A 6,395-nucleotide genomic window follows, 5' to 3' on the forward strand; every position below is an offset into this window, starting at 1 on the left:
GAGAAGGCGCCTGCAGGACTGGGTGATGGCGGGAGGGATGCTGGGACTGGGGAGCTGAGGGTCGCCAGGGCAGAGGGGACTCTGGGGCTGTTCTTGAACTCCTGGGCTCAAGTGATCCTCCTCCCGCCTTGGCCTCGCAAAGTGCTGGGATTAAAGGTGTGAGCCAGTGCACCTGGCCCAAAGGAATCGTATTACAGTTGTCCTCTTGTGACCTGCTTATTGCACTCAGCCTAAAGTTCTCAGGGGGTGGAGACAAGGGGGCTTGGTGGGGAGGCTGCCTGAGGAGGGTCAGATGTCTTTAAGGTGGAAGAACAGGTATGGTGCAGACAACCATAGCATAGAGGCACGGGAGGCTGTGGTCAGGGAGTGGGATGTGGGATTTTGTGGTTTCAGAGGTGGAGCCCTTCCGGATGGAGATAGAGGTTGGGTGTGACTGTGGGAACAATGGCGGGGGAGGTGGTCTCTGGCCACGTGGAGGTAGTGGGATGCAGAAGCTGGGGGGTCCTATTTTTGAAAGTTGGGGGGGTCCTCTCTCCTGAAGCTCCCCACTCCGTGTGTCAGCCGGTGCTTGTCCCTCTGTCCACTTATCATAGCAATGGAGCCGGTCACCAAGGGCTTCACATACATCCTCTCACATTTAATCCCCGTGAAAGCCTTGTGGGGCGAGGGACTCTCATTAGTACCATGTTATAGATGAGGAAACTGGGCCTTAGACAAGTAACCTGGGCAAGTGGCACAGCCAGGCCTCAAACCCAGATCATCGTCTGTTAAACACCATGCCACTCTGTCTGCAGATCCGTTTCCATGTCAGCGAGGGCAGGGAGTTTTGTTTGTCTCGTTCCCTGCTGGGTCCCCAGCTCCTAGAATGGCCTGGAGTGAGTGTGCGCGCCGTGAATGGTCGTGGGATGAGTGGACAGACCCCTGTCTCTGTCTTCCCTCGGGTCCTGATGGGCTTTTGGTTGGCAACTTTCCTAGTGCCTACTGTGTGCCACGTCTCCCTTAATTCTCCCACCAGCCCCATGAGACACGATGACACCCATTTTACAGATGACCAAGTGGAGAGAAATGAGGTCAGTTGTCTAACGTGGCATGGAAAGACTGGGATTTGAACCCCAGCCAGACTCACTGGATGCCTCTCTGCTTCTGATCTCATGTGTGTCGTCGATGATCCAAACTCTCTCCGGGTGAATCTCTCAGACGTTTCTGAGCTGGCACTGAAAACTGCTTTGTGCCAGGCAGCCTCTGTGTGCAAAGCTGGAGGCCCCTGAGGCTCGGCTGATGGGCAGTGAACATTCCTGCTCCCCATCCCCCCTCTATTACCTCCCATTTATTTCTGTTTAAGCTCCATGGTGTGCCCCAACCTTACCCCCGTGTCTCCTCTAAGTTAGCATCCTCTCCCCAGGTGCTTGGGTCAAAGACGCTTAGTAGCGTCCTTGATTCCTCCCTCACTCTCATCTCCCATTCTGGCAGCTCCTGTCACTTAGCTCCAAAGTACACAGGAAAGAATCCGCCCACTTGTCTCCTCTCAGTCACCCTCTTCCAAGTCACCCTTATCTCTCACCTACACAGGTGCAAGAGCATCCAAACTGGTCTCGCTGCTTCCAGCCTCGACCCCCAACCCCTCCCTCCCTCGCCCTGCTAAGTCCATTCTCTATTCAGCAGCCAACGTCTTCTTAAAACAGTATCATGTTAAAACCTGCTTAAAACCCATCTGTGAGTCCCCACTGCGATTATAATAAAACCCAAATGCCTCCAAGGCACTCGGTGTCTGGCTTCTGTCCATCCTCCCAACCTCATCACTCCATTGTGTACTGTGCCTCTGCTCCCCTTGAACTTCTTCCATCTTCTCAACACGGGAGGTGCTTTCCCAACTTAGAGGCTTGGCCTTTGCTGTTCCCTCTGCCTGGGACACGCTTCCCACCACTCTGCCTGTGATCTTCCTTCAGATTTCAGCTTAAAGGTCATCTCCTGACCACCTTCTCTAGAGCTGGCATATTCCCTTCCAGTTTCTATCTCGGCTTCTTGTGGGTTTCCTACCTACACCTTATTTCGATCTGTAATTGCTCTATCTGTTTGCTTCCTTATTTATTATTATTGCTGGTTTTCTTCCTCTCTATGGTGTTTATCACTGTCGGATGTCTCTCATGTTTTATTTATTTACTTTCTTACTCTTACGTCGTCTCTCCCCCACCACTTGAGTGCCAACCCTGACAGCACAGGGATTTTCACCGGCTTTACCTGCCCCTATGCCCTGGCACATAGGAGGCGCTCAGTAAACCTTTGTGGAAGGAAGAGACGTCTCTCATTAGAACTGAGGCTTCGCGAGGGCAGGGACCTTGTTTATCTTGTTGCTGAATCCCTGGTGCCACGTCTGCTACCTGGTATGTGGCAGGGGCTCTATGTAAACAGGCTGAAGGAGGAAGATGATCTCAGAGCCTGTTTAGAATCTCTGCTTTTCTCCAGAATCTCTGCACTCAGTGTTCCCACCTCCTCACACCTGACAGTGATCTCCAATGACCCAGCCCCAGGAGAGCACACAGGTGGAAGATGGGGAAGCCCGTCTTTCTGAGACTGGGCTCCGGCTCCAAATCCCTGCAGCGGGAAGAATGCTTCGGACCCGATCGGATGAGACGTTGGTGCTTCGCTCCACTGCCACCTTCAGTTGTGTTTATGTAGGGGCTGTGTTTGCCGAGAACACGGGCCACAGCAAAAGTCCCTTTGTCCCCATGAAGACTGGGGCCTCCTGTTTAGCTAAAGGACCGTCTGTGTTCACTTGGGCCTCCAGCCTCAGCAGCTCCCTGCCCCTGCCCTCCATATTGACTAAACCTTCCTCCTTCAGCAAAAGAATCTCCCGGATTTACCATGGCCACCGGCATATGTGGCGAACATCTTTTTGTTGCTGTTGTTTTTGTTCAGTCTGCTTGGGAGAAACATCTCTTGGATTTCCACTGCCTTTCAGTACACGTAACTCTCAGCATTGAGGAGGGTTCCCAGCTGTTGGTGAGGACTTCTTAAATAGCCCTCACATCCGTTCTCACCATCCTGACACCCTTGCCACTGCCCCAGTTTTGGCTACCAAATCCATCCCCAGACCTTTGTCCCAGGGCTCTCCCTGGCCTCCTGCCTCAGAATCTTCCCTACTCCAGTCCTTCCTGGACATGGCCCCAGAGGAATCTTTCTGACACCCAGAGCTGGCCCTGTCTGCTCTAACCCTCCCTAGGGCCCCATCCCGGCCAGAAGAATTCCAGCGCTTTATGGAGGGCTGGCCGCTCCCTTCACCATTCTGCACGAGGAGCGGCAAAGCCTCGCAGGGACTCGGGGCTCCCATGCCTGCAGGCCTCTGTGCCTGCCGTTCTCTCTGCCTTGCACGTTTGTCCCCATCTCGCCCTTTCCTGTGCTCATTCTTACTCATCTCCAGCTCCTGGTTTAAACATTACCTCTTTCAGGAAGCATTCATTCCATGACGCACCACGCTGAGTTAGAAGCCCCACCTTGGGCCTCCCCTGTGTTCCTCCTAAGCCCCACTGTGGCACGTATCCCTCTGGGTCTTGACTTGCCAGTGTCCCTGCCCGCCTCTGCTGCCAGACAGGGAGCCCATTGAGGGCAGGGACCAGGGCTGACTCAGCTGCATTGCCCCACCGCCCTGCACAGGGCCCGCCAGCTCCAAGGAGGTGTCAGGAAATGTTTGCTGCGTGAATAAAGGGGTGATCAGTATCCTCCTTTGCTCAAATATCCTCCATGGCTTCTGCATTGCTCAGAACCAAAGGCCAAGCCAAAGTCGCCTCTCCCTCTCACCTCTCTCCTCCACCTGCCCCCTCTGCTTTTCCCTCAATCTCAGAGTTTGCACTTGCTGTTTCCCGCCAGGAGCACTTTGCCCCGAGACCCCCCACCCCAGTGCTCTCTGCCTCACCCTACACCTTTCCCTGAATATCTCCTCCTTGAAGCCTCCCCTGTCCTTCCTACTTAAATAGAAGTGATTATCACCATCTAACATACCACATATTTGACTTATTTTTCTGGGTTTTTTTTTTTTTTTTTTTTTTTTTTTTTGGTCTCTCCCTTCAGGGCATGGTTTTGTTCTGTTCACTGCTGTCACAAATCACATGCTCAAAAAGTATTTGTTGAGTGGATGACACAGGGGTCTTGAGGTCAAGGAGTGTCCGGTGTTTATACGGGACCTTAAGATCTCTGCCAACCTGTGTCTCTCACCCTTGAGGAATGGCTCAGAGACCAATGGACAGGTGGCCAGAGACGCCTGAGCTACCAGTCTGGGCAGGGGAAGGGGAGACCTGGCTTTGCTGTCAATGACCACTGGCTGCACAGGCGAGGTCACAGCGACCTCTTGTGGCCAGAGACGAAAAGAACACCTTCCCCCAGCATTTTCATTTTCATTTATTTATTTATTTATTTATTTATTTATTTATTTATTTATTTATTTATTTAAAGAAAGAGGCTTGCTGTCGCCCAGGCTGGAGTACAGTGGCGCCATCTCGGCTCACTGCAAGCTCCACCTCCCGAGTTCACACCAGTCTCCTGCCTCAGCCTCCGGAGTAGCTGGGACTACAGGCACCCACCACCACGCCGGCTAATTTTTTGTATTTTTAGTAAAGACGGGGTTTCAGCGTGTTAGCCAGGATGGTCTCGATCTCCTGACCTCGTGATTCTCCTGCCTGGGCCTCCCAAAGTGCTGGGATTACAGGCATGAGCCACTGCGCCTGGCCTATTTTATTTTATTTTTTGAGACTGAGCCTGGCTCTGTCGCCCAGGCTGGAATGCAGTGGCCAGATCTCCAGATCACGGTTCACTGCAACCTCCGCCTCCAGGGTTCAAGCCTCAGCCTCCTGGGTGACTGGGATTACAGCCACCTGCCAGCCCGCCTGGCTAATTTTTGTGTTTTTAGTAGAGGCAGGGTTCCGCCTCGAACTCCTGACCTCAAGTGATCTGCCTGCTTCGGCTCCCAAAGTGCTGGGATTTCAGGCGTGAGCCACCGCATCCAGTACCCCAGCTCTTCAGAGTACCCCATGAGCAAGGCTGCAAGCCCAGGCTAAGAGGGAGGGCAAGCACTCACTAAATGCCAGGCGCTCTTCTAAGCACTGATATGTATTCATTAACAATAACCACAGGGCGGAAGTACCGTTCCTCCCCACACTGTACAGCCGAGGAACCTGCTCAAGGTCACGCAGTTCGCCAGGCAGAGCTTGACTCTGAACTCAGGCAGTCTGGGTCTAGGAAGCACATGGCAAACCTGCGCAGTCCAGTGGAGCGTCCACGAGTCCCATGTGGCGGCTGAACTGTGGGGAGTCTGGATTGAGATGGGTTGGAAGTGTAACACACACACTGAATTTCGAAAACTCTATATGAAAAAACATGTATAAAACATCTTGCGGCTGGGCGCAGTGGCTCACGCCTGTAATCCCAGCACTTTGGGAGGCTGAGGCGGGTGGATCACAAGGTCAGGAGATGGAGACTATCCTGGCTAACACGATGAAACCCCATCTCTACTAAAACTACAAAAAATTAACCACGCATGGTGGCGGATGCCTGTAGTCCCAGCTACTCGGGAGGCTGAGGCAGGAGAATGGCGTGAATTCGGGAGGTGGAGCTTGCCGAGATTATACCAAGATTAGGCCACTGCACTCCAGCCTGGGCGACAGTCAGACTCCATCTCAAACAAAACAAAACAAAACAAAAAAACAACTCACTTAAGTTTTAACATACTGATTATATATTAAAATTATAATTTTTGTATAAGTGGGTCAAATAGATTTATTTAAATGTCACTTGTGACCCTTCTCTAAAAATACGGCTATGAGAAGATTTTAAATTATACATACGGTTTGCATTTTCAATTAGAGAGTGCCTTAAACCACAAAAGAAATCTAACCCACTGCCCGCCTCCCCCGCCCCATGCAGAGGGAGAAACTCCAACGGACCAAAGGGAAATGGTCCCTTGCCCAAAGCCACATGGTAAATCCCTGGCACATCAGCAACAGGAACCTAGGTCCCCTGGCTTCCAGCAGGCAGCCCAGCCAAAGTGTCCAGAGCCCCAGCTCCTTTGCTGATTTGCTGCAGTGTGGCCCTGGGCAACTTACTTCACCTCTATGGGTTGTTCATCCTTCATAAAATTGGTGCTGAAGGAACCAACCCAAATGCCCATCAATCAATGAGTGGATAAAGAAACTGTGGTATATATATACGATGGAATACTACTCGGCCATACAAATGAATGAATTAACTGCATTTGCAATGACCAGAATGAGACTGGAGACTATTATTCTAAGTGAAGTAACTCAGGAATGGAAAGCCAAACATCCTATGTTCTCACTGATATGTGGGAGCTAAGCTATGAGGATGCAAAGGCATAAGAATGATACAGTGGACTTTGGGGATTTGGG

Source organism: Rhinopithecus roxellana, chromosome 12 (genome assembly GCF_007565055.1).
Source record: "Rhinopithecus roxellana isolate Shanxi Qingling chromosome 12, ASM756505v1, whole genome shotgun sequence".
In the NCBI taxonomy this organism is placed as follows: domain Eukaryota; kingdom Metazoa; phylum Chordata; class Mammalia; order Primates; family Cercopithecidae; genus Rhinopithecus; species Rhinopithecus roxellana.